The sequence below is a fragment of the Lampetra planeri genome, chromosome 15 (genome assembly GCF_965212315.1).
Source record: "Lampetra planeri chromosome 15, kcLamPlan1.2.h2, whole genome shotgun sequence".
In the NCBI taxonomy this organism is placed as follows: domain Eukaryota; kingdom Metazoa; phylum Chordata; class Hyperoartia; order Petromyzontiformes; family Petromyzontidae; genus Lampetra; species Lampetra planeri.
This window is the reverse complement of record NC_136121.1, coordinates 3,576,479-3,604,089: the sequence shown is the minus strand read 5'-3', so window position 1 is coordinate 3,604,089 and position 27,611 is coordinate 3,576,479. Positions and strand designations below refer to the sequence as shown.

Here is a 27,611-nt window from a genome sequence, read left to right as displayed (position 1 = left end):
GAGGGGACCCGTGGAGGTCGTGCGCGTTGCACGGCCCCAGTGCGTTCAGATAAAGTGGGGAAAGCGCCGTTGGTACGTTCACTCCTCCCGACTGAAACCGCTCTCGCCTCCACATGGCCTCCCCTTGTGTCGTGATGGCCGGGCGGGTGACGTGACCGGCGACCCAGAGGGGGAAATGTCTCTGCCTGATCCACACGTATTTTCGCCTGATCTGCTCCCAGGTGTCTCGGAACTGACAGCTGCCGATCACCGGCGGCCGGATCTCCGCGGCGGGGCCGGCCCTTTCAGGCCCGTTCCGCGCCGTCTGGAGCAGCCGGAACCGCCGGACGGTCGTCAGTGTCCCGCCCCATACGACGGACCAGCCAGACGGACTCGCGCCAGGTCGTGCTACTTTGCATGACCTGCCTCGTGAGGAGTCGGGGCAGTTGCAGCGCCTCGTCACTGCGTGTAGTCGCAGGGACGTGGGGCGCGTTCGTTTTTTGGAATTTGCTTGTATTGTGTTATTGTTGACTTTTCGTGTTCATTGTCAATCTGTACATAGTTCTTGTTGTTGTTGTTGTTGTTATGTTACGGGGCACACTGGGGGGGTTACAGGGTTTTTTTTTTGTTGGTTGTCGTCTTATCGTTGCGGTTGGTTGTTGTTAGCAGCCGGGCCGGCTGCGAGCTATGTGGGAGGGGGTGATGTAGTGGTGATACGCGCTGGGTGTATACGTCGTGTGCCAGCGCGTATGTACGGGTGTGTGTGTGGTGACGCGCGCTGACGGGGAGGAGCAGGCGTCAGTGCGCGGGTGGGGGTAGTGCTGCTGATTGGCTGTGTGCCGGTGACGCGCTGAGAGGGAGTGATCGGGTGGCAGCGCGGTGTGATTGGTCGGGGAGTGGAAACGCGCGCTGGGCGAAAACGGATCGTGGAGATAGCGCGTGGTGATTGGGTAACTGAGGAGCGGTGCCGACGTTGAGGTCCGCATCCGCTCCGTCTCCCGGGAAGAAGAGATATACAAGGTGATGCACAGAGGAGTAGGGGGCAGTAGTGGAACCATCTAAGAATGAAGACGAAGGTGCAGAGATAGAGCCCGGAGAGGAGAGTAATGGAGAGGAGAGGAGAGTAAGGTATAAGTGTGTAGCCAGAGAGAGAGAACGGTCTACACGAGCTGAGTAATGTATAGTGTGTAGCCAGAGAGAGAGAAAGGTCTACACGAGCTGAGCGATGTATAGTGTGTAGCCAGGGAGAGAGAAAGGTCTACACGAGCCGAGTATGCATACGGTGTAGCCAGAGAGAGATGTAAAGTCTACACCAGACGAGTAAAGAGTGTAGCAGAGGCGTAAGGTCTACACGCGACGAGTGAAGAGTGTAGCAGAGGCGCAGAGTCTACACGAGACGAGAGAAGAGTGTAGCCGAGGCGCGGAGTCTACACGAGGCACAGAGAGCCAGCAGCACAGAATCTACGAGAGTCAAGAGAAGCGTAGGGCGGAGAGAAGAGGTCACGAGTTGTACCGTTGTATGGTGACCGCATTGTGAAGAAGAGAGGCCACGCGTTGTATCGTTACAAGTCAAGATTTAATAAAAGAAGTGTGTTCCCGTCAAGGAGTTTCCTGCCGTCATTTTCCAATACTTCACCTGTATAAAAGACACCTGTTCACAGAAGCAATCAATCAATCAGATTCCAAACTCTTCACCATGGCCAAGACTAAAGAGCTCTCAAAGGATGTCAGCGACAAGATTGTAGACCTCCACAAGGCTGGAATGGGCTACAAGACCATCGCCAAGCAGCTTGGTGAGAAGGTGACAACATCTTCTTAGGTTTTTTCGGTAAAGTCACGTAGAAAGTAAAATAAAATAAAAACAAAAATCACGACGTTTCGGAGGCAACACAAGTCTCCGTCATCAGGTGGGACCGTCACAGCCAGATTAGCTGTATCAAGTGAGGCAATGATTCAAGATGTAATCCCTTAAAGGCGAGTTGAGGGGGGAGGGAGAGGGAGGGGGGAGCTCAGACTATGGTAGCCAATGAAAGGAACGTATCGGGAGGGAGGGGGGGCGAGGCCAAAAGGGTGGGCGATGGACGTGGAAGCGCTTGTGCGCAAGCGGCCAATTACTGCACACGCCAACACAATGGAGCGATTGTGCGTAAGCGGCCAGCCACTGCACCCGCCAACACAATGGGCAGAGAGGAGGAGGGGAGGTCTAATACACATGATAGACAAAAGAACGAAAATGATGATGGGTACAAACTTAGGGGGAGCTCATCAGACTATGGTAGCCAATGAATGGAACGTATCGGGAGGGAGGGGGGGGGCGGGGGGGGAGCGAGGCCAAAAGGGTGGGCGACGGACGTGGAAGCGCTTGTGCGCAAGCGGCCAATTACTGCAACCGCCAACACAATGGAGAGAGAGGGGGAGGGGGGGTCTGATACACATGATAGACAAAACAACGAAAATGTCCATGTTTATACCAAAGCTGGCTGAACAATGAAGAGAGTACTGTTAAAATAACTGGGGATGTTAACACTCGGTAAAGTACAGTAAAACAGTGAAAATACTTTACCGAGTGTTAACATCCCCAGTTATTTTAACAGTACTCTCTTCATTGTTCAGCCAGCATTGGTATAAACATGGACATTTTCGTTCTTTTGTCTATCATGTGTATCAGACCCCCCCTCCCCCTCTCTCTCCATTGTGTTGGCGGTTGCAGTAATTGGCCGCTTGCGCACAAGCGCTTCCACGTCCGTCGCCCACCCCCTTTTGGCCTCGCCCCCCCCCGCCCCCCCCCTCCCGATACGTTCCATTCATTGGCTACCATAGTCTGATGAGCTCCCCCTAAGTTTGTACCCATCATCATTTTCGTTCTTTTGTCTATCATGTGTATTAGACCTCCCCTCCTCCTCTCTGCCCATTGTGTTGGCGGGTGCAGTGGCTGGCCGCTTACGCACAATCGCTCCATTGTGTTGGCGTGTGCAGTAATTGGCCGCTTGCGCACAAGCGCTTCCACGTCCATCGCCCACCCTTTTGGCCTCGCCCCCCCTCCCTCCCGATACGTTCCTTTCATTGGCTACCATAGTCTGAGCTCCCCCCTCCCTCTCCCTCCCCCCTCAACTCGCCTTTAAGGGATTACATCTTGAATCATTGCCTCACTTGATACAGCTAATCTGGCTGTGACGGTCCCACCTGATGACGGAGACTTGTGTTGCCTCCGAAACGTCGTGATTTGTTTTTATTTTATTTTACTTTCTACGTGACTTTACCGAAAAAACCTAAGAAGATGATTCCTTGCAGTCACGAAAGCTTCAAATCTAGAAGGTGACAACAGTTGGTGCGATTATTCGCAAATGGAAGAAACACAAAAGAACTGTCAATCTCCCTCGGCCTGGGGCTCCATGCAAGATCTCACCGCGTGGAGTTGCAATGATCATGAGAACGGTGAGGAATCAGCCGAGAACTACACGGGAGGATCTTGTCAATGATCTCAAGGCAGCTGGGACCATGGTCACCAAGAAAACAGTTGGTAACACACTACACCGTGAAGGACTGAAATCCTGCAGCGCCCGCAAGGTCCCCCTGCTCAAGAAAGCACATATACATGCCCGTTTGAAGTTTGCCAATGAACATCTGAATGATTCAGAGGACAACTGGGTGAAAGTGTTGTGGTCAGATGAGACCAAAATGGAGCTGTTTGGCATTAACTCAACTTGCCGTGTTTGGAGTAGGAATGCTGCCTATGACCCCAAGAACACCATTACCACCGTCAAACATGGAGGTGGAAACATTATGCTTTGGGGGTGTTTTTCTGCTAATGGGACAGGATAACTTCACCGCATCAAAGGGACGATGAACGGGGCCATGTACCGTCAAATCTTTCGGTGAGAACCTCCTTCCCTCACCCAGGGCATTGAAAATTGGGTCGTGGATGGGTATTCCAGCAATGATCCAAACACACGGCCAAGGCAACAAAGGAGTGGCCTCAAGAAGAAGCACATTATGGTCCTGGAGTGGCCTAGCCAGTCTCCAGACCTTAATCCCATAGAAAATCTGTGGAGGGAGCTGAAGGTTCAAGTTGCCAAACATCAGCCTCGAAACCTTAATGACTTGGAGAAAATCTGCAAAGAGGAGTGGGACAAAATCCCTCCTGAGATATGTGCAAACCTGGTGGCCAACTGCAAAAAACGTCTGACCTCTGTGATTGCCAACAAGGGTTTTGCCACCAAGTACTAAGTCATATTTTGCAGAGGGGTCAAATACTTATTTCCCTCATTAAAATGCAAATCAATTTATAACATTTTTGACGTGCGTTCTCGATTTTGTTGTTGTTATTCTGTCTCTCACTGTTCAAATAAACCTACCATTAAAATTATAGACTGATCATTTCTTTTTCAGTGGGCAAACGTACAAAATCAGCAGGGGATCAAATACTTTTTTCCCCTCACTGTAAGGGGCATGACGGAGGAAGGGAACAAAAACGCAACAACCCTAGACACTCAGTCATTCGAGTAACTTGAGAGCAAGGATCAACAGACCTACAAGCATTTGGACTGAGTCCGCGACGCTGGTCGGTCCACGGGGACGGCCTCCTGCTCGGGCGGTACCCCAACCACTGGATTGACCAGGGGCACGGTCTGCAGCACAGGAGCAGCAGGCTCAGCAGCAGGCGTATCCTCGATCTCGGCAAGGTCCTGAGCCCCATCCATGGTCATAGGCCTGGATGCTGTGGATGGCACGATAGTCCTTCCAACCCATGCCCTCTGAACGCACCATCCCCGGCCTGTTGGACACAGACACCGGCAGGCCAATTGTTGGAGATGAAGATACAATACAGAGGGACAAACGGCTTCAACTGCAAAAGGATGGACGAGCCACTGGCGAAAGCCCAACCGGGAACACACACATTGTGGCTGTTTCACCTCGACCACTTCCACGGGTCCTTGCCAGGGCTTATGTAACTTAGGAGATGGACTATCCAGCACCTGGGGGCAATGCAACCATGCTTTGTCGCCGATGGACCACGGCAACATGTGAGCCCGCTTCCCCATATTACGTTCATTGCATGCCTGTGTTTTGGCAGCATCAACTCTGGCCGCCTCGAGCCGTAAAAATGCGTTGTAGGGAAATTTGCACATGCTCTGACAAGATGGACTTCCCTTTATCCAGCGACCACCCCAATTGGGCATCTATTAGGGGGCACATTCTCCCTCCCATACATAAGAAAAAACGGTGAAAACCCCATGGAAGTATGGGGGGGGTCATTCTATATGCTGTGAGTACACTTGGCACATGCAAATCCCAATCTGTCTGCCAAGCGTCGACCGCCTGACAAAGCATGGAGGTCAAAGTTCTATTCAGGTGCTCCACTATCCCATCAATCCGTGGGTGGTACGGCGATGTCCTTATTTTCCTAGTACCCAAAGCGTCGCAAACCTCACGCAGCAATTTAGATGAGAAATTGCGCCCCTGGTCAGTGAGCAATTTCTCCGGGGCTCCATTGTCCATCACATAACCGTACAAAAATGTCTCCGCAATGCAGGCCGCTGACTGGTCAGGCAGTGGCCAAGCCATAGGGAAAAATATTCAACCACCACCAAAATAAACGTATTCCCTCATGGAGTGGCCAGAAAGGGCCCGAGGATAGAGCGCCACCAATTTGTTGATACGCGAAACCGAAATAGATTGCAGCGGCGGATGGGACTGCTTCCATCTGGAAACATCGGATGTCATCCCCGGCCATTAAGTCATGCTGCAGTGTTAAGGGACTTCTGGAAACCAAGGTGCAACAGCTTATCCTCGTGCAGCAAGCGAACCAAGTTACCCCAGAGAGCGGTGGGGACGACAAGCTGCCAGCGATCCAACATGTCCTCTCTCCACATCAAAAAGCCGTCATGAAAGCTCAATAGGGGCCCATCATCTGACGCGATAGTTTCCCATGCATTTTCCACGTGACCCCGCAAGACCCCTAAGGAATCGTCATTCAACTGCTTGTGCACCCAAGCAGAGCGTGCAAGCTGTAACATGCTATCAACTGGCGCAAGCCGGCCCAGTGGGTTCCGAACCAGCAACCGCAGACATAACAGCAGCTGACTGCAACACAAAGAGTCAACTAATGGTCCACCCCCAACAAACATGTAGGAGGCGATTGAGGCAACCAGGACAAGGGATTTGCGTTACAATGTCGAGCACCCTTCCGATATGTCACGTGGAACGAGAATTCCTGCAAGATTAAGCCAATGCGAAAGTTGGCCAGAAGGTTGTTCGACCTTCAGGGAATACTGGAGGGCCGCGTGATCCAGACAAACAACAGCCGTAGAGGTAAGGTCTGTATTGTCGGATAAAATACACATTGCCAATAATTCCATGAGTGACACATTAACGGTATTCCATGGGGGAGGACACAGCTGCCGTATGCAACCACCTTCTCAACCCTGTTTTTAACTTGGAGAAAAAAAACGGTGCCTATGCCGGTGTCACTGGCGTCAGTGTCCAGGATAAATGGCAAGGAAAAAAAAATCGGGATACTCGAGGGTGGGGGTGTCCGACAGCCGTTCACGAAGGGCTAAAAACACAGCATCTTCCTCCGGACCCCACAGGAACCTTTGATTCTTATCAGTCAAATCATGCAAGGGTTTGGTGACTGTAGAAAATTGCGGCACGAACCTACGGCAGTCGTACGACGCAAACCCAATGAAACTGCGCACAATCACAATTGCGCAAACAGGTAGTTTTTTTCCGGATCCGTGGTGATGCTCTCAGTGTTATCAATGTGACCCAAACAGCGTACTGGATTTTGCAAGAAATGACATTTCGCTGGCTTAAATTTCAGATTGGCTGAGCGAATCCTAGCAAAAATAGAACGCAGACGGAGATGTTCGTCAAAAGTGCGGCCGAGCACAATAATGTCCAAATAAATGAGACAAGAGTCCCACTGCAGGCCAGTCAAGACGTGTTCCACGAGTGGTTGAAAGGTGGCCGGAGCCGAATTCAAGTCCATCGGAAGGCAATTAAACCGAAAGATTCCCTGGGGCGTGCGGAACATGGTTTTAGGCTTCGATGACTCGTCAAGGGGAAGTTACCAAAACCCCGAAGACAAATCGAGAGGAGATAAAAACCGCGCACCGGAAAAGGCATCCAGGAAGTCGTCCATGTGTGGGAGTGGGCACGCGTCCACCAGAAACTTGTTCAACTTATGGAAGTCAATACAAAATCTGAGACTACTGTCCTTCTTATCAAGCACGACGGGCGCGCCAAGGGCTATTAGATGGAGAAATAATATCGGCAGCCAACACGTCGTCAACCGCCCGTTGTACACGTTCTTTTTCCACTGGGCTAAAACGGTATGAGTTCTCACAAATAGGGCCGGCCTCCCGTGTCGATACGGTGATGCAACGGAGGTCCGACTGATATAAAATTCATTGTTACTGAAAACGGAGAATTCGTACAAGAGCAACCCGCAAGTCATTCCATTGCTCAGAAGACGACTGCGAATTCTCCAGACAGAGCTTCAGCCGACATCTCATCTACGACCCCAAAGTGATAAATAGCACCCACAACAGTCTGCGGCGTAACAGCATCATGTTCACAAAACGCGGTGGTGGCTTGAGCCAACACCGTACCCACCTAAACCACCACCACATCCAGGCCCCCATTAAGCACTTGCAAAAACGGGGCCTGGTCAGAGCGAAGGATCATCTGTGCACCAACTAGCACGAGTCCACGAGTCACCAAATTTTGACGGGGTCAAAAAGGACCCCAACCGTCGAATCACCACTTTTAAATTTCCTTACAATAGCATAGCGGTACAAGCATCAGGGATCCCGTCGGGATTTTAATCGCAACATGGGCTTGTACCATGACGCATGCTGCCAAATGTCGTTGCGACGATGGGAAAAAAAAAATTGACCCGACGGCATTTCCAAACAACCCTGGTCAACAAGGAATTTGATGGGCATGCTCTTAAGGAAATCTGTACCCAAAAAGGCAGGGGACCACTAGCGACCTCGAGATCAGGACAGGCCCAAACACAGCCACTTCGCCAATGATGCGGGCATCCACAGGACCAATGATGCCCATGCGCCCACCATTTACCGCTACACATCATTAACAGGGCGTATTTGACGAGCTGGAATCGACAATTGAAATATAACGTCCAAAATAATGGTAGCCGAGGCTCCCATATCCACCAAGACATACCTCCACTCCCTGCATGGAACCCGACAAAGAATCCGCAGCCGCCACGACCACGTGATGCACCAAATTCCTCCACTGTCCGAGCTAGGCCACCCCTGCACAAACGAACCCTGGTGCCCGGTGCCAACGTGTGGGTTATGCCGAGAGCGAGTGAACCGAATTTTTGAAATGTCTGAGGTTGTAAAATGGGCCAATTCGCCTGTTGATATTGAGGTTGAGCTGGAGGGGCAGCAGGCGCCAGAGCAGCAGTCAGTGTCAGAGGGCGATTCTGGCATTCCCTCGCCACGTGCCCTGGCTGGCCGCAGCGGAAACAGGCCAAAGGCGGCCTCTCCACCTAGTGCCCACGTTGAAATGGTCTCCAGCTCTATCGACGGTGTGCAGCTTCCCATTGTCCGATACTACGGCGGAACCGCAGTAGCAACGTCCCCCACCGAAGATGCATCACCGGACAGCACCACCACCTTTGCTCGTCGACCATCCCTTCGGTTCCCCGTCGCAGCTGGGGTCCCCTGTCGACGCCGCCATCTGAGACCAATGCTGCAGATTATCGTGGGCCTGAAGACAACTGGCCGCCCACCGAGACGTTTGGATGTCATCGTCACACAGGTAAGACCACCCCCATGTCTCTAGCCAGTCCCAACATTCGTTCCATGAGCGAGTCGAGAACCTCCAGATTCACGCCAGGGTACGCAGCACCTGCTAACACCAACAGCGCGCTAAGATAGGTGAGAGGCGTCTCGGATTCCCCATGCCTACGTTGAAGAAATTTGCATCGCGTGTCGGAAAGCGGCCGGTATACGTCCTCCATCTTAGCATAAGCACTCCGAAGAGTGGACTTTTTCTCAGCAGGAATGGTTCTGAAGACCACAGGAGCGTCGTCGTCCAAAACAATTGGCAGAGCGACCAGCGCATCCTCCTCCGTCCAATGTACCGAATGGAAAGCCACCTCAAATCGCCAAGTGAAGGCGCTCCAGTCACTGCCTGCCATGACGAATTTTTTAACTTGAAGTCAAGTACGATCAGTTACCCTCTGCACAACCTTAGCGGCGGCCGCCGTGTCTTGCACACCACGCGGTTCTTGTAAAATGGCGTACTCCGTCAGCGCATCCCGCACCACCTATAATGGTGGCGTCCAACTGCGCGCTTCCCTCCACACGTGTAATGGTGGCCATCGCACCTGTAGATGAACCCGCCGCGATGGATTTGGCTAAGATCTTATAATCCTTATTTAAACAGGGTGATTGGGCGTCAGCTCCCAAGGTCGCTGCAGGCCCCATTCCTTATATACAAGGGATATTACCCATCCCCTCATGGGCTCTGGCAGTGGAACCCTCCACCAAGACTTCTGTACAAATGCAGCAAGTCATGCTTGGCGTACCAGAATTTGCAATAGAATTCAGGCGATATTCCATCCTGCCCTAGCATGGTGCCAACGTAGACCTCTTACTGCCTCGTCCAGCTCCTCCATCTGAATTTGCTTATTCATCTCAAGAGCCTTGATCTTCTGCTTAACCTCCAAGGAAGAAATCTCAGGCTCTTGTCTCCGACGTCTTACTTCCATACAGTTATGCATAGTATTCTCATGCAGCCTCAATGCACTCTGTCTGTATCAGTCTGCCCAGGCTTGGGCTGACAAGCTCCTGTATTGTGCCCAGCCTTCCTGCACTTTTTTTAAAAAAAAGCGCGTGCGCTTCCCCCCTCCACTGCCTTAACCCGTGCCCTAAAAACGAGCTGCACAGCCCGTTTTTCCAGCAATAAGGTCTATTTTATCCTTTAGTTGCCTTACCTCGTTCACAGGGAAACCTAATTCCAAACTATACACTTTCTAACTGAACATTAAGACCCCTCAACTAATTCTTAACACTTTCCTTTACGTGTGCCTGAAAAACCCTTGATCCAGCTCTTAACCATTTCTGTCCACTATGCCATGGTGCCAAAACAGCACTGCAGGCTTCTCCATTCCTCATATCGTTTGACAAAAACCCTCATCACCTTCTCATCTGCTAAGAGACTCGCGTTCATCCTCCAAATCCCTTTCCCCAACCTTAGTCCACCCGGTATTCCAAACCTTGCCGCAATCAGCTTGTGGTCTGAAAAAGAAAAATGGTTCAGTCTCCACATACACCGCGTTAACATTAGCAGAGACAAAAAGAAAATCTATTCTTGAATGCGAAGATCCTGAACTACTGGTCCAAGTAAAACCCGGGCATGTCGGGTGCAGCAACCGAAACATGTAAATTAAATCAAAGTCCTTGACCAAACCACCGAGTTTTCTAGAAAAAGGGGCCTATCTTCAGACTCCTGGATGTTGGCAGCACGGGCAGTTGAAATGACCCATCCAAGATGACATTCCACCACATAGCCAGCAGGGCAGCTATATTATCCCACAGTTCTACTCGCTCAGTATGCCATGTGGGGGCGTAGACGTTAGACGATCTGCTGTTCCATCATGTGGCGTCTACATATTGAAGACGGCCAGGGACCACTTCCTGGGTTCTCCTATACCTCGACGCTTCTATGTCCCAGGATGAGGATTACCCCAGGTGTTATTGGCGTTGCTCCTAGACCAGAAGCAGTGTTCCTCCCAGAACTCAAACAGCTTTGCCCAGCCGAGAGTACAGCAGGTGGCATTTCTGCATGAAATAAATGTCTTCAAGGTTGCGAGCCCATCGCCACATATATAACCTTGTTGTAACAGAGCTCGCTGGTTCAGCAGTTCCACTGCGCGATAATTTTTTCCACCCGAGGATGACCGCTTGTGTTGTGATCGAAACGCCATGAGATTATTTTTATTAGTTTAATTTGTCTGCCTTCGTGACTTTTCCGAAAGAACCAACGAGTGTCTTCTAGGTTCGCAAACAATGCACCACTACTCCACGTCTGGCCGCATCCCAGATTCCTCATTGACCGATGCAATGGAGAGCTCCATGATCAGGAGTGTCTAGTCTGGCTCAGAAACGTCATCCAGCAATGATGAAGTTCTTGGTCGACCAGGTCTGGCAGGCATTCAGTACTCGTGGGTTGCAGGGAAAACCCCCTCCCATTGGTTCATATTTGCTGTTATTTCTTCAGATGTCGCCGGGTCTGTTGAGGAGTCGGACAGCGGAGGGCCATGCAAAGGAACAGTTTTGATGGGGCACTCGGTGTCCTCCGCTTCCTCTTTGCTGCCCTCTCGAACGACACCACCTTTCGTCTGTTGCACCCCTCCACCTCCTCCGCCCATTCAGCCATGGTTGGTTCAGGGGCCACTTCCTTCATCTCATTGACCTACGGGCCAGCCTCCCGCTGGCTCACGGATGCTTGCATCCTCAGACGCCTCCCCCTGCCTCTCATCCAGCAGTGGTGTTCAGTCCAGTCATCTCTCCACATAGGCCATCAGTTGCCCTGTGCATGTTCCGACCCAGCCTCAGTCATTCTTGTCCTCTCCCTCAGTTGTTTGGTTCGTATGTGCCTGGCCCATATTTGGACGATTTCAGGCAGTTCCAAGAGATGATCCTTGCGCCCAAAAAGATTACATTGCGCAGGGACTCTGCACTCTTCCATTACGTGGTCCAGTGCTTTGCGGCAGTAGCACATTCGCGCCTCACATGCCACTGCCCAGTGGCCTCTTCGCCCGCACCTCCTGCAGAGTTTGGGTTGTCCTTCGTACACGACGTAGCCCCTACTACCACCAATATTAAGGGCACTTGGGATATTCTGCAGAACCCCGTCCACCACTCTCAACCTCACCTGCCACTGCCCGGCATCTGTCCAGATGCTTATCGAGTCTTGGACCCACTTGCAACCCGACAAATGGCAGTGTTGTTGCAACCACACACCTTTACATCGTAATCCATAGCACCTCAGTATACAGCAAGACGGTCACCAGTTTCGTATCCAGTTCTGACAAGAGTTGTAGTTTAAACAGCGACAGAGGACTCTCGCCTGCCTTTTCCTCAAAACAGAGTTAGGAAATGCTGCAATAAGTTGCTCGTCTTAAAGCTCACAAAAGCCCTGCTGCCCAGCATATGCTATTAAACAAAACAGGTCCATTGGCTCAATTTCTAGCATCCCTACCACCACGGTCCACAAAACTCGGGTGGCCCATGGTCACTTCCTCTGGCACCTCTTTAAAAGGCGCCTCTCAGATGCAGTTGTGTCTCCTGGCATGGACCGGCGTGAAACTCACCCCCGGTCCACCGCACCACGCGTTCCTGTTGTTCTGCCTCTACTGGTCTAGCATCTGCCTTTATGGTCTCACTCTGATCACCTTGCGCCTGTTGGCCAGCAAAGGCCCCAGTTTCTGTAGCATCCTTGCTCGGTCTGGCAGAGACCACCTCCCTCCATGCTGGTACCTCAGCGTTCCTTGTCCATTTCCTCCAGGCGTCTTCTGCAGCCCACCTCCTCCCAGTCGAGGTTGACACCTGCGCTGCATCGCCCTCCTACATTGACCTCTGTCCTCCCAGTTGACGAGTGGCGACCATATCCACCTCAGCAGTCGACGGGGGTTGATTGTCCTCGCTCGTCTCGGCAGCTTGGCCGATCTCCATGCATGTTGAAAAAAAGTGGCAAAGGGGCCATTGGCCTGACAGCTCGGCGCAAGGGAGAAAAGACGATCACAACGATGGCTATTTTAAATGTATTAATTTCTCAGCTTTGAACAGTCTGTTGCCGGCTGGCAGAAACAAGAGCTTAAACCACAACCCACGCAAGGGCTCTTAACATGTCACCGGAAGAACAAAAACAACTTCACCACAGCCCCACATGTCCCAGTTAAAAAAAAAACAGGAAAAGAAAGAATGGTACGTTTTTTGGTTTGGCCATGTTTGTTGTAGTACGGAGTTAGACCGATGGCCTTAATCCAAGTTGTCTTGTGGTTGTTGTTCGACTTGCATCCCACTGGGATTTTTGCACACAGCGTTGGTGTACAGTGCTTTTTTTCTGGAATTTTTGGCTTTTCTTTTCCTGGATTTTCAGTTTGCACATAGTCACATTAAGATGTTTTCTTGTTCATGTTTTTTGTTTGTTGCGGTTGCACCCGATTCAAGAGCCGAATGGCTCACAAGGCTATACTTAATAAATGAACGTGTCCCATAATTTTGAGATAGTAACAAGATAGGACTGCGTCCGCCGTAACAAACACTTATACGACCCTTCTCCGTGTCAGAGGGTATTCTCAGGCTCGGCTTCTCTCAATGGGTTCCACACATGGGGGGGGGGGGATTAAAGGCCACCACCACCTTCAATTAGCCTTCTTGCCAAGTAGCATATCTCTAGCAGTGACATACAGTAGCTTTCATCTCCCGCCCACGTAATCTCCAGATAACCTCCATCATTTTCGACTTCCATGGCTTCAATAATAGCCCATGTTTGGGTCCAGTTTCCTCAAGCCTGAAGTCCCCAAATCACATTTGGCACCATTGCTTTAACCGAACAAAAGCTAGATAGCAGCGGCCTGCTCAACTCCCACACCTCCTGTGCGAAGGGGCATTGCACAAGGACGTGCACCGAACTCTCATTCGAGCCACATCCCCTCGGGCATTTGGTGGTTCTGGCCATGTGATGGGAGAACATAAATCTTTTACGTTCTAATCTGTCCCAGGCGGCCAGCCAGGACAGGTCACATTGCCTCCTCATAAGGGCTTCTGATAAAACATTTTTTCCAGATTTGGCAGTGTATGTTGCCCCGTACACCTGGTACCACCATGAAGGTTTCCCTCTTGTCCATCTCAGCAAGTACTTCTTTCGGTCTCCATGTCTCCCGTTTCCAGGCCAGCCCGTATTCTGATAGCTGTCAATCACCGCATTCAACCATCCCTGCGGCCAGGAAAGGGGTATGCCTCGTGGTAATGAGGCCATCTCCAGGCTCTGCAGGAGCCATGTCATTCTATATTGCCTTCCCCTGGGGCCCTTTCGAAAATAATAAGTGCAATGTGTTGCACACATGGGGCGCCTCTCCCACTGTTCTCGACACTTCGGTCCATTCTGCCCTCCTGCAGATGAACCTGAAAAATATCGTTTCAATTATTTTTTTAGTTATCTGCTCGCCCAGCAGTAACACAAGCCAAGTAGCGTCCCTTGGATGCTGTCTTTCCGACAGCCCGGTTCTTCACCTGAGGATGGCTGCTTGCATTGTGGCTGAAACGTCGTGAGAATTGTATTTTAAAACACGTTCCTTCGGAGTGGGCAGGTAGAAACTTGGTTGAAGAGCGCAGCGTTTGGGGGGGGGGGGGGGGGCAGTTGGATGAGTGGGCATGTTTACCCTTCCCCCCCACCCTCCCCGACATCGTTAACAAATCGCGGCATAGCTTGGTGGGGAGGTGCATGGGCGGGCGGAATTCCGTGTATGCACGACAGACAAATAATCCCTGGTGGGCAGTGTGGAACTTGTTGTTCCTACCTGTATTATTTCACTTCTACGTGACTTTACCAAAAGAACCAAGAAGATAAATCCCTGCAGTCATGAAAGCTTTAAATCGAAAAATACAAGCCAAGTAATTCAGTGCTGGCATGACTTCTTTCAACACTAACAGGACCCTGCTGGGTGGGCTGGTAGGAAGGAACAAATGAATGGCTATAATAAAATGAAATGGCAAAAAATGGCCGCCACTAAGTGGATGGAAACGTAGACTTAGTGGAACATAGGAAACAATAAAGTAGTAGTAACCGTTGTGGAAAAAATAAGAGTATTGCAAAAGTATGTACCTACGTGAGTGCAGCTTGGAGCAGACAACGCGAGTAGTAACAATCTGCACGATATGCAGCGCCGTCGTTTGGCGTGTACCACCCAGTGAAGTCGAGGGGGCCAAGAGGTGGGTGCAATCCCACAAGTGAAGCAGCATTTTTGGACGCAATGTTTGGTGTTGAGAAGAGCAAAAATACCACAGTCGTATCCGTTTGCTTGCAACGGGACACGGCACACAACGTTTTGGGCAGGCTGCAGCTGTCCAGCGTGATTTGCCAGGAGCACGGCCAGAAAGATGTTGGCAAATGTGACGAGTGGCATAGCGTTGTTTGGCTTTCCGTCTCGGCTCTTCGAGTCAAGCAAAGTAACCCACGCGTCTGGACGTCCAGGGTTAACAAAGCAGAAGAGTTTGCCAGTGGTTGCCATCCTTGCAAATAGGCATCAACCACAGGTGGCGAGTGAAAAGGTCACCAAACCCGTGCTGGCATCGAATAGCACGTCGGTCGTTCTCCAAGATTTGACGTGGCCAATTCGTAGGACCCTGGGAATAGGTCGCATAAATGTCGGGTGAGATGACGGCGATAGTCTGGCGTTGGTCCTGAAATAGCGCAGTGCATCAAAAGCTCAACAGCAGCACTCGTGAGCCAAGCGCCTGGCACCAATGAACGTTTAGTTGATTTGTACACAGGTACTCCAAAGTGCGTAAAGAGATGTGTTTGAGCCGTGTCGATTTCCAGGGCGTCAACATAGACGATGTTGGGGTTTGCAACAGTGCGAGATGTTGCCATCTTGTGCCGATTGTTCTCGGTAGTCAAGTCACACTTGGGGTTTTCGAGCATGGAAACGTTGTAGCGCTGAGTAGGTTTTGGGGGTCGCGTTACATCTGTTCGAGCGGGCTTGACAGGACGCGTGATCGGCAGTTGTGCATTGACACCCGTAGATGTCCGTTTGCCTTGAATACGGGCCATAACTGCTATTGGGCGTCGCGGGTTTGCGAGTTCTGTTTGCATAGTCCCTTGAACGCCAATACCCGTCCTCTGCGATGTCCATTCGCCACCATGTTGCAAAAAGATTCGGTCGCAGTTTAGAAAGACGTTTAGGTTGAAAACCGAGAGACAGTGGCATGTGTAGTGTAGTAACTCTACACATGCATCAAAAAGTTTCCGACGATTGCACCCACGAGAACATTACGTAAAGAAGCTCGTAGGTCAATGATGGCGCATTGGGACTGCTTTCCAGGTGGGCTATGACGCGCGGGCACGTGTCACCTTGAGCTTTCCATGCAGTGAGGGCGAAGGCCAAGGTACATGCATGGGCTCAATACTCGACTCGTAGGTTCTTGCCCATGCGGAGGGAATGCTTTTGGGATCGCTGGATTAGTCCAATGGGGATATGCAGGACCGATTTGTCGCAAGAGAGGTTTAGGTGTGTTGGCCACGATCCAATGGACGTGGTTTGGACTTTAACTACAATGTAGTCCGATGCGAAATGTAAGTCAATGACTTGCCCGTCTGTACGCGCTTTTATGGCACCAAGAGCAGCGTGTTCAGTCTCGACCCATATCGGCATGTTGTGCCATTTGCTATGCCATATTTGACGTTGACATTTTCGTTGCAAAGGATTTGACCCGGTGCATCGAACACAAAGTAGTCAAAAAGCTCCGGATATGCGTTCGCGTTGTACAGCAACACCGCTAGAGCATTGGGTATTTCGAGCTTGAGCTGTCGACGCCAATGTAGCACTGGAGTATTGTTGGACGCCACGAAGATAGCAGCCATTGCCCCGTTTATGACGCTCCGATCGGTGTTACTTGTCATTAGGACCACAGAGTTCGTTGTCCATTCAACGCTTTGGGCCACCTCAACCGTCATCAGTGCACGCGTAAGAGCTTGAAGCAATGGGTCCGTCATGGGCTTATAGGACGACATGTCTTTCGACCATCACGATCCAAGGGGGTAATTCAGAGGGAGTGCCCGAAAAAGCTCCAACAGCTTTTGATGACCCGGGTCTTTGCAGCTCGCATTTGCTGGGCGATGTCGAAGACGCGAAATTGGGCAAAAAGACTGCGAGCCTGGGCAGAGTCGCCGTTTGCGTTTCGGTACATGGCGCAATACAAATCTTGACCAGCTCCCGCCACCGGTAGCTGCACAAAATCGCCACCGAGAAGGATAGAGATGCCGCCAAATGGCAACACTCGGTCATAGATCGATCTGAGGCGGGTGTCCATGAGAACGAGATAGTTAGCAGGAAACATGCCGACTTCGTCAATACACACTAGTGCGAGACGGTTGCCACCCAAAGACCTCGCAATAGCATCCATTTTCTGTCCCACAGTTAAATTAGGCTGGTGCGCCTTGAAGACCATGTGGAATGTGCGTCCGTTGGGAAGCTTTATGGCCCCCACGCCGGTCGGGCAGCAGTTGACCTGGACTTTGTTGTTATGCTCGTGCTCGCGCTGCAAATGGTTGATGATGAACGACTTTCCAGTTCCACCACCGGCGTGCATGAGACAGCTTCTGGCCGGCGTCGTCCATGATGCATTTTACAATCGCGAGCTGCGCCTCGGTTAAAGGACTGCGGGCGACGGGTGGTGAAGCATGCAACGAGTTGGTATCCGCGGAAGGTCCATTCCCACCGAGCAATGAATCCGACCCCGTGGCAGTGGCATCCGAAATTGTCATGCTGTGGATTGATTTGCATATCACCAAAAGATTGGGGGCAGTGCTGGTGGCAGAATGATGGTCTTGGTACACGATAGAAGAATCCGGGACACATGAAGCTGCTGCATGTGGGCACAAAGAGCTCAATGAGCCATGAAGGGCGAAGCAGTTGTCCCGCAGTGTCTTGTGCGCAGCATCCATTTTGTTGTCACCTGCTGAAGCCGTATTTGTAAGTCCTTGAAGCTCTGTGGCTTATGCGACCCATTGCCTCTGCGTCGTCCGGTAGGATCTCACCAGAACCCAAGGAGCAATTGACTGTGCTCGAGTGACGAAGGTTTGCCCACCAATCGGCATTGCGCTCGCGCCAACGACTCTATGCGACTTCGCTGCGGCTGCTTCGATGTTTTGGATGTATCGCAGGCGCTGTCGATTTACAAGCGATGCAGTGCTGCAGTTCCAATCGTTGAAAAGCTGACATAGTCCATCGCTGCAATGATCCATAGTCGCAGCCATGTTATAGACCCCCCTTGGTGTGAGCAGAGCCATGACGTATTTGGAGAGCTCGTCCATGTCTTTGTACCACCGGAGCTGCGCTGAATCCTCGTCAGGCTTGTTTCTGGGAAATAGTGGTGGGTGTGATCCAACTAGCATCGCTGTCTTCATTTTCGTCCGGATGACGCCGTCATAGTGATCAAACAGCTTGTGGCCGCTGCCAAGAGGAAAGGTTCTGCGCGAAGGGCGCCCACGGCCAGAGTACTCTTCCCCAGGCTTCCTTTTCGGTACTAGCTCAACGATGCACTCGAATTTGAGCTGTGAAAAAGCTTGAAAGTGTTGGCCTCGGTGTGCGTACGACTCTGCTTGCAAAAAAAAAAAAAATATCGCTTGCCCAATGACGCAAGCCGCAGTACCCCCATAGAAATCCGCGGTCTTCTCGTTGCAGTCAACCGATGCGATGAGCTCGTCCAAGCACGCCTCGGCGTGAAGGTGGTCATTGCGCACCTCAGTCGACTGTGACGCATCGACTTGCACATCGTCCTTTGCCTTGAGGCAATGAGCAATGTAGGCAACGTTCTCGTTGGCAAAGACGTATCGGAAAGACTCACTGGTGATGTGAGACGTGTGTCCCAAAAGTGCGTAGGCCATCAAGGGTAGAGACCATTGTGCTCCGCCCGAGAAATCGTTCACAGTGCGAGTAGCTAAATGTTTGCCGGTCCACCGTTTCGTACCACTGTCGTCTGCTCGACTTGGATGGGCGTGAATTTCATCGACTGCGGCAAGCAGGAACGACGTTGCCTGCCGCAGTTCAGCTGTTCCTTTTGTCATGTAGGAAGCTTCGTATTCTTTGACAGCCTCGCCCGCGTCTTGACCACTGATAATCGAGGAGTTGTTGTGGCACCCGAGCAGGTTGGTTGCGATGATGTTAGTTTCAACAAACATAGAGTCTTGCTCTGGACGGTGCAACTCCCAAACAATCGGTCCCTGTAAATGAGGCCGCAGCAGGACGCCATTGAGGTGGTTCAATGGCCGTTCGAGGAACGGAATCGTTGCGGCGTCAATTTCGCGGCCCTCGATGTCGCATCGGATGCCCTTGCTGAGGTCTTCGTGCATCGTGAGAAGAGGACCGCTAGGACGATCGTCCACTCTGCGTCCCATGCTCAGTCTGCACATATATTTGCCACGTTTTCCTTTCTCACACGTGAACCCATGGCTGTGCCATCCTGCGAGGATCGCTTTGCGCTTGGCGACTTCAATGAAGGCTTCATAGTCCGAGGCAGGAGGCACTGCAATTTCGGCAGCACGAGGTTTTGGGACCGTGTGCCTCGAACTCACGTAACCAGTCGTGGGTGGCCAAAGACACGTGCGTGCATGATGTGCTCGCAAGATACGCCGCAGCTGCGTCTTTCAGGTTGTCAGGCGCGGCTGCAAGCTGAGTGAGTAGCGAAGGTTCTAGGCAGGAGGAGTAGAGCGTCATGTGCCAATGCCAGTGGCCACCCAACTGTGGCTCCACAATGGCGTTGAAAGCCAAGACGACGCCATAAGCTCCACGCTCACGGTGTGTAGTTGCGACTGACGCGAGTTGTTGCCGTAGCAGGGCAACGGATAACGTCATGCAAAAGAACCTGCTGTTTTCGCAGGAAGGAAAGTGCGACCAGCATGGAATTCTGACCCGTCAGACGTAGTCGACCACCAGGACCGTAGGTCACATCATTGGGCAAGTCCGATCGAGAAGTTCCTTCTTGCTGCAATTTTTGAACCGATGCATTCCAGTGCTTGTCTCGCAAGATCGCCACGCGCAATGTTGTCAAATCCTTGAACTCGGGGGGTGCCAAAGTGATGAAATGGAGCCCAACGCCATAACGATAGCGCATAGACAGCAGTTTCGGATGCGTTGCGCACGCTCAAATGGGCTGAAGGGGACAGTGGATCCCACCATCGAGAGAACTTTGCATATTTTGGAGTTCAGGACTTTCGCCTCCCGAGTCAACAGGTTGTCTCGAGCCCGAGCAAGAGTCTCAGGAAAGGATTGCAGATTTGCGAGGTCTCGAGCGTCTTAGAATTTTTCGTTCCAATGGAAGCCGCTTTGCGAATACAGGCGTGTCGTTGCTTTTGGTTGAACGCTGTAGAAATCCAAAGAGGGTCCTCAAAGCGTCCATCATAGAATCGGCCTAGGTGCCGATGAAAGCTCACGGTCATTGGTCCTTTGGGCACACCTTTGCCCAGCATGAAGAGCGTGGGAAATGCCCCCATCAATATCTCGTCGTTTTCGTCCCACTCCACAAGCGGTGTTCCGCACCGCGACACGGCAACAACACGCCTGATCTTTTCTCGGGGAGGTTTCGCAGACGGGGCGTCGTCAGGCTGCACGATTTGCACCAAAGCATCCAGCACCAGATTTCGACCAAGAGGTACGAGGGTTTGGGTCTGAAAAACAGCAGAGTGTACTAGTACGACTGGTGCCTTGTCGTCGAGGACGGGCATTGCCTCATCTTCGCGGTCCAGCTCGTTGCTCATGTCGGCCACACCCTTTTCATCGTAAGCAATTGCCTCATCTTCGATGAGCGCCCCAAGTTCCATCAGCTTCGACTGCGTTGATGTCGAGTAAGTCCACAGTGACATCCACAAACGATGGGTGCTGCAGCTGTTTCCAAACCCGAAGCCATGCGCAAGCCCCGTGGACATCGATATCGTACAAAGCACGAAACTTGCCACAGATTTTGCGCCACTGATCACGAGGGCCAAGGAATGTGATGTGTGGACGGCGCTTGACGTCAACAGGAAGCGTTTTCGCGACTTCAACTGTACCGTCACTTGGAAAGCAAATACTACGTCCCGTCGAGTGATGTGGGCGCACCAAAACGTTTATGTTAAAGTTGCGCACAGGCACAACTGCGCTCAAGATCGTCGCATTGAGGTGCGGCATCGCCGATTGGCGGCCGTAGTCATTTCCGGAAGCAATGCTGTACTCATGAGACAATGGGTTGGCAGAGCATGTCATGCACAGAGTGATCGCATGAATGTCATAAACCAAGTCAGGCTTCAAGTGGTAGCAGCGTCGATTCCACCGCAGAACGGAAACATGCGCAAAAACAACATCCGCTGGCATGCTGTCGAGTTGCTGCATCTGCTGCAATGTCAAATGGAACCCATCATGCAGCCCCACGATATCGAGCTGGACAGGCGCGTTCTCGCCAGGAAAGATAATTTCGTTGCAAGAGGCACACACGGCAATGGCGCCTGACGGATCGTGAGTGGCCGCACTCTTTTGACAACGCATGGCGTCATCCTTGGACACAGGCGCACCAATAGTTGAATACGCTCGCATGTTGCGCCAGACTGGTCGCCAAATAACGTTTCGTCGTTGAACACGTGGCCGTTCGGGTCGACGGAGCAAAGGTGAAAGTAGGCCAGACCCAAATAGAGTGCTTTGTGTAATTCTGACCTTGAGCAAGGACATCGATGTCAGCCTGTTCGATCGTTATTTTTTCGACAATAGTCGATGCGAGCCTCATCAGCCGCTCATCCCCGGCACAACGTATCGCCTGGGTTTGAATGGTGCGAGACATGCCACGTTTGGAGGTGTTCTGTTGTTTTTGGATGTCCTTTCTGGTCACCGAAAGGCCTTCCCCCTAGCGCTGCGACGCTTAGCCGTGTTGTCCTGTCGTTTGCGTCCCTTATCTTCTCATCGGACTGGGCTACTCGGGCGGCATTGCGGGCCTCGGTGTTGTCCTGCCGCTGAATGGCTTCTGCCTCCTTCGTCAAGACAGCTCGGCAGGCGGCGCGGGCGTCGGTATTGGCCTGCCGCTGCATGGCTTCTGCGTCGTTCGTCAAGACAGCTCGGGCGGCGGCGCGGGCGGTGGTATTGGTCTGCCGCTGCTTGGTTTTTGCCTCCTCCGTCAAGACGGCTCGGGCGGCGTTGCGGGTCTCGGTATTGGCCTGCTGCTGCATGGCTTCTGGCTCCTTTGTCAAGACAGCTCGGCCGGCGTTGCGGGCCTCGGTATTGGCCTGCCGCTGCATGGCCTCTGCCTCCTTCGTCAAGACAGCTCGGCCAGCGTTGCGGGCCTCAGTATTGGCCTGCCGCTGCATGGCTTCTGCCTCCTTGGTCAAGACAGCTCGGGCGGCGGCGCGGGCGGCGGTATTGGCCTGCCGCTGCTTGCTTTTTGCCTCCTCCGTCAAGACGGCTCGGCCGGTGTTGCAGGCCTCGGTATTGGCCTGCCGCTGCATGGCTTCTGCCTCCGTCATAACACCCAATTCGGACATCGGATGGACGGACAGTATAATATATTGTAGGCTGGTTAACTCCGTAGTAGTAGGCAGGTTCACTCGGTATTATTTCTTCTATGTACGTGACTTCACCGAAAAAAGTTAACCGGTGAGGTTGTGGCGTGACGTCACCGCAGTGAGGCTCGCGCTCATTGGTCGTTGGGTCTCCTAGCAACGGTCAATGGCTTGCGAGATATTTTATTATATTAGAAATTTTAACAGTTTTTCCCCTCACTGCATGAATTACACGCAGCGATTGTTTTAGCAACGCTAAATTCGCATTTAAATAAATTTGACGTCCCCAGCAATTCATTCTTAGGACAACCAACCACGTGCCCGCATCCAATGGCAGCGCGAGTGAACCGACCCCCCCCACCCCCAGCAAGACACCTCGCGATTGGTCCGCTGGACTCCACGTGCTTGTTTCATCCGACAAATCACGACACGCGCGGGAACCGATAACGCGAGACACGATTGGTTAACGCAGCCCTCACGTGACGTATCTCTACTTCCTTTCTGCTCTGCCCCTCCCACACTCCGCCCCCATGGTCTTAACCTCTTGGGGTAAGCCACGTCCCTATGACTATTAGCCCTGCCTTCTCGCCCCCGGTACTGTATTCTCGACTGTAGACTCCGGGCCTTTTTGCCAACGGCCCCTCCCTCCATCGCGCTAAGCTCCGCCTCACACCACTTGACCCCGCCCCCCCGTGGCCCCGCTCCCATGGCCCCGCCCTCCACCCGCGTAACCCCGCCCCGGCCACCTGTGGCCCCGGCCACCCATGGCCCCGCCCCATCTCTGTGTCCCCGCCCGCAGCTCGTGGCCCCGCCCCCTTACCGCCGTAACCCCGCCCCAACCCCGCCCTGCACCTCGTGGCCACGCCCCCTGCCGCCGTAGCCCCGCCCAGCCCTGCGTAGCCCCGCCCCCTACCGCTGTAGCCCCGCCCAATACACCCCTAGCAGGGTAGAGATTCCCAGGCCTGGCTCTAGGCTGGAGACCCACCGACGATGGGGGGTTAGGGAGTTTATTTTTACGTAAAAGCTTTTAATTTAAATGTTTCTATTTAAAAACATCAGGGATTGTAACATTGTTAAACATTAACTCCCTTTCACACACGCGGGGGGGTACGATACGAAGGGAGAGTTTGAGGCCTAGTTCTAGGCTGTAGGCCGCTGTGAGTACATTTGTAATTGAAATGTTTTACATAAAAAACTATCTCAGGGAATTATAAGGGAATGTTACACTTGTTTAGCCAGGAAAGCCTCACAGAGTCTAAAGGTTTTTGTAGGGTCCTGCCAAGTGTTTGCAGTAGGGGCGATGTTGCTACACCTAATCGGACGATCTGAAGGGAGATTTTGAGGCCTAGTTCTAGGCTTTAGGCCTAGCTGTAGGCCGCTGCGAGTTAATTTTTAATTTAAATGTTTAAATTATTAATGTATAATTTAAATGTTTTAATTATTAATGCAAAAGCTTTAAATGTAAATGTTTCTATTTTAAAACATCAGGGAATGTAACATTGTTAAACATTAACTACCTTTCACACACGCGGGGGTACGATACGAAGGGAGACTTTGAGGCGTAGTTCTAGGCTTTAGGCCTAGCTGTAGGCTTTAGGCCGCTGCGAGTTATTTTTTAATTTCAAAGTTTTAATTAAAAGCCATCTCAGGGAATGTTACACGTGTTTAGCCAGGAAAGCCTCACTGAGTCTAAAGGTTTTTGTAGGGTCATGTCAAGTGTTTTTAGTAGGGGGCGACGTTGCTACACGTAATCGGACATCGGACGGACGGACGGACAATCTTTTGTAGGCTGGTCCACTTCGTTCCTACCAGTAAAATCCTCCCCTCTATTTGTGAGGCACCCGATAGCCCATTTGGCCAGCCGGACCATTAACTCTTACCAATTCTGCTCTGCAGAATCCTCTCGGTAAAAAGTGACCCCTAGGATCTATATTCCTTCTTCCAGCAGTTTTATCACTGGTGGGAAGCCCTTGAAAAGCCTGGGATCGCCAAAGGTCATAAACTCGCTCATCTCTATATTCACCTTGCATTCGGAGGCCAGGTGGAAGAGGTTTGCGAGCTCCATAACTTCCCAGACCAAGGACATCTTTACAGATTGTCACTATGTCGTCCATGTACATTTGCACATTCCCCTGTTCCCCACTTCCCGGGATATGCATTCTCCTAACCTTTCGGCCATTTTAAAATCCTTTATATTAAGTTTGCTTCTGCGCTTACGACTGTGCAAATCTTTCGGTCGTTTTTTAACCCACTTCCCGTGATCCAATAGAGCTGACATTTTGCACACAGATTCTTTGTGCGTGACAATTTATTTTCGTGAATTTTTTTTCTCCAAAATTTTACACTTTTTAGGATTTTTTTAAAATATTTAATTACCAATTGCTTAATGGTGGCAGGCAATCATCCGACCCATAGGTAGCAGCCATCTCAAGCCAGAGGACGAGAGGACTCTAGCCGCCACGCATATAAAGGATTTAGTGAAAAACTTTGTTTTTACGGGTTAATTTTTTAAGGGCCTGGGCGAAAGGTTCCATGCACATCACGAACAAAACTGGGGACATAGGGCATACTTGTCACACTCCCTACTCAACGGGCAACTCTGAGTACTTCGTTAATCAGCAACCTGGCTGCGAGATTATTGTACAGCTGCCTCACCCAGCCTACCAAACCACCTTCCCACCCCATTCTCTCCAGCACCACAAACTGGTAGTCGTGAGAGGCAGTTGAAAGCCTTCTCCTGATCTAGGCCCAGGAGCCCTAGGGGTCCACCCCTCTATTGTAGTTTCTAAAACCTCCCTTATCAAGACCAGGTTATCCATCTGCCCGGGATTGCACATGTTTGATCTGCCGACTCTCCTACTACTTTCCCCAAACGTGCCGCAAGTCCTAGTCAAGATTTTATAGTTCGAGTTCAGTAAAGAGATGAGGCACCAGGTTCATCAGGTCATTGCGTTCCCCCCTTCCCTTTATAGAGGGCAATTACCCCCCTCATGGTTTACAGCACTAGGACATCCTCCAAAATTCCCCTGTATAAACTCAATAGATCGGGTTTAACCGTGTTCCAGAACGTAGTATACAATTTATCTGGAATCCCGTCCGAGCCCGGCGTTTTATGCCTGCATTGTCCCATCACAGCCTCTAGCCCCCCCCCCCCCCCCCACTACATTTATCCCTCCGGGATCTGTGATCCCCTGGTGTACCTCCCAGAAGGGGGATTCCTTTGCCCTGGCCTCTGACACCTTACTCCTGTATAGGTCCTCATAATAGTCCCGCGCCACCTCCACTATTGTGTCTGTAGTTGTCAATTTTCCCCGGTCGGGGCTTACCAGCTCCCTGGCTACGTTATGTTTTCCTACGTCTTTAAGAAAAATCTTGTGCACTTGTTTCCTTCCTACACCACCTTGACCCAAGCCCCCAAAACGACTGGTGCTGCTTGCTTCTCCACTGTCGAGGCAATTTTCTCCTTTAGCCATCCTAGCTCACCACACCTGCCACATCCGCGTCCAGTGAAAGGCCGGCCGGTTTTAGACCACACAGGACCTTGACACCCTCCGCTTTCTTTTCTTCACTCTCCAAAGTCCCACTCCCATCCTCCATCCCCTGCAGCTCCTTCTCGTCCTCACCTTGCCTCGACCTCCCCCACCCAGTCGGCCACGGTAGGGCCAGGGGCCTTCACCTCCCCATGGTCTCCATGGCCCTCCGGCTGTTGGCTCATGGGTGTTCTCTTCTGTTGACATTTCCCCCTCCTCCCGCTTCCTGCAATGGCGTTCCCTGCCCGGCCACCCCTCCATCCGTTGTCCGGCTGTTCGGTGCCCGTTGCGGCTCTGCCTTCGTCACCTCTCCCCCGCCCCCCCCTCTGTCTCCCGCTCCATGTGCACCCGGACCATGTTTGCATAGGACTCTGGACAATTTCTATGCAAGGTGAACTCCACCACCACAAAGGGTGCACTGTGCCAGGGCACTAGAGTCCTCCATTACGTGATCCTGTACCTTGCAGCGTAACGGACCCATACTTCGCATGCCGAGGCCAGGTGTCCTCTGCCCCCACATTTCCTCCAAAGCTTGGGCTGCCCCGTATAAACCAGATAGCCTCTACTGCCCCCGATATTCAAGGCGTTTGGGATGTTCTGCAGGGCCCCTTCCACCGTTCTCAATCTTACCCGCCACTGTCTGGTGCACGTCCAAATACCCAGCGAGTCCTGGAGCCGTTTGCACCCCGACAGCAGTAGGCAAATGGTGTCACAACCAGACTCCCACATCGGGATCCGGCAGAGCTTTCTTGTACAAAAAAAACGTTATTATCTTAGTGTCAAGCTCAGAGGAAAGTTGCAACTTGAATAAAGATGGCGGCCTCTCACCAGCTTTTTCTTCAAACCGCATCATGAAGTCTTGTAGCAGGTTGTTCGTCCTGAAACTGACAAAGGCCCGGCCGCCTGGCAGGGCTATCAGACAGAACAAGTCCCTAGGGTCCACCTGCAATATCCTTACCACCACAGTCCTCACGAAACTCGCGCGATCAATGGTGACATCGTCCGGCACACCTTCTCTGAATACCATCCAGACAGTTGTGTCTCTTGGCGTGGACCGTTGCGAAATTCACTGGTCCCACCGCGCCACCACCCTGCAGGTACCTGGGGTCTTCCTGAACCCACAGGTCCGGGCCTTCCCTCATCATCCATGCTCTGGGCACTATGCACCTGCCGGCCTGCAAGGTCCACCTGCTCCTCTGCCTCCCCACTCAGGCTGGCAGAGGCCACCTCCCTCCACACCAGTACCTCTGCTTGCCTTGCCCATCGCCTCCAGGCTTCCTCCAGAGCCCGCCTCCTCTCAATCGAGGTCGACGCCTGCGCCTCGCTCTCCTCCACCGACCTCCGTTCTAGGCAGCCGCACCTCAGCATCCCCTGCCTCAGCAGTCGTCGTAAGGGGTCGGTCGTACTTGGTCACCTCGGCAGCCCGGCTGATCGCCATTCCGGTTGGAAAATAAAAAAAGTGGCAAAGCAGCCACTGGCCTGTCAGCCAGAGTGCCTGCTCGGGGCAAGGGATAACAAACCGATCACCACGACGAGGCTCGGCGAGGTCCATTCCAGATCGCAGTAGCACCAACAGTAAGTTGGAGCTCGCCTTATATACATACCAGCGTGGCCAGGCTCCGCCCCCCCGCACCCCTCTGGATCCCCCAGATTACTCCGTGCCTTGCCCACAGGTGGAACTGGTAGAACGGGCTGTTACCTCTAATAATATTGTCGACAAATCTCCCAAAGGCACGCGCTCCAGTGACTCATTCCAGGTCACTACACATTGATGAAAGAACATGGGGGAGATAGTGACAATATTCAATTTGTTGA

General features: G+C 52.0%; 1 long non-coding RNA gene across 2 annotated transcripts; it reads right to left on the bottom strand.

The window, feature by feature from the left end:
- Positions 1-1,304: 1,304 nt before the first annotated feature.
- LOC144722605 (uncharacterized) lies at positions 1,305-27,347 on the bottom strand. Of its 2 annotated transcripts, none has more exons than XR_013586069.1 (3): positions 27,042-27,347; positions 4,509-4,753; positions 1,305-1,630 (listed from the first exon to the last, which is right to left on the bottom strand). It is a non-coding gene; the product is annotated as an uncharacterized LOC144722605 (long non-coding RNA). The 2 variants fall into 2 exon arrangements; XR_013586068.1 differs by having other exon boundaries at positions 1,310-1,630; positions 4,513-4,753.
- Positions 27,348-27,611: the final 264 nt, after the last annotated feature.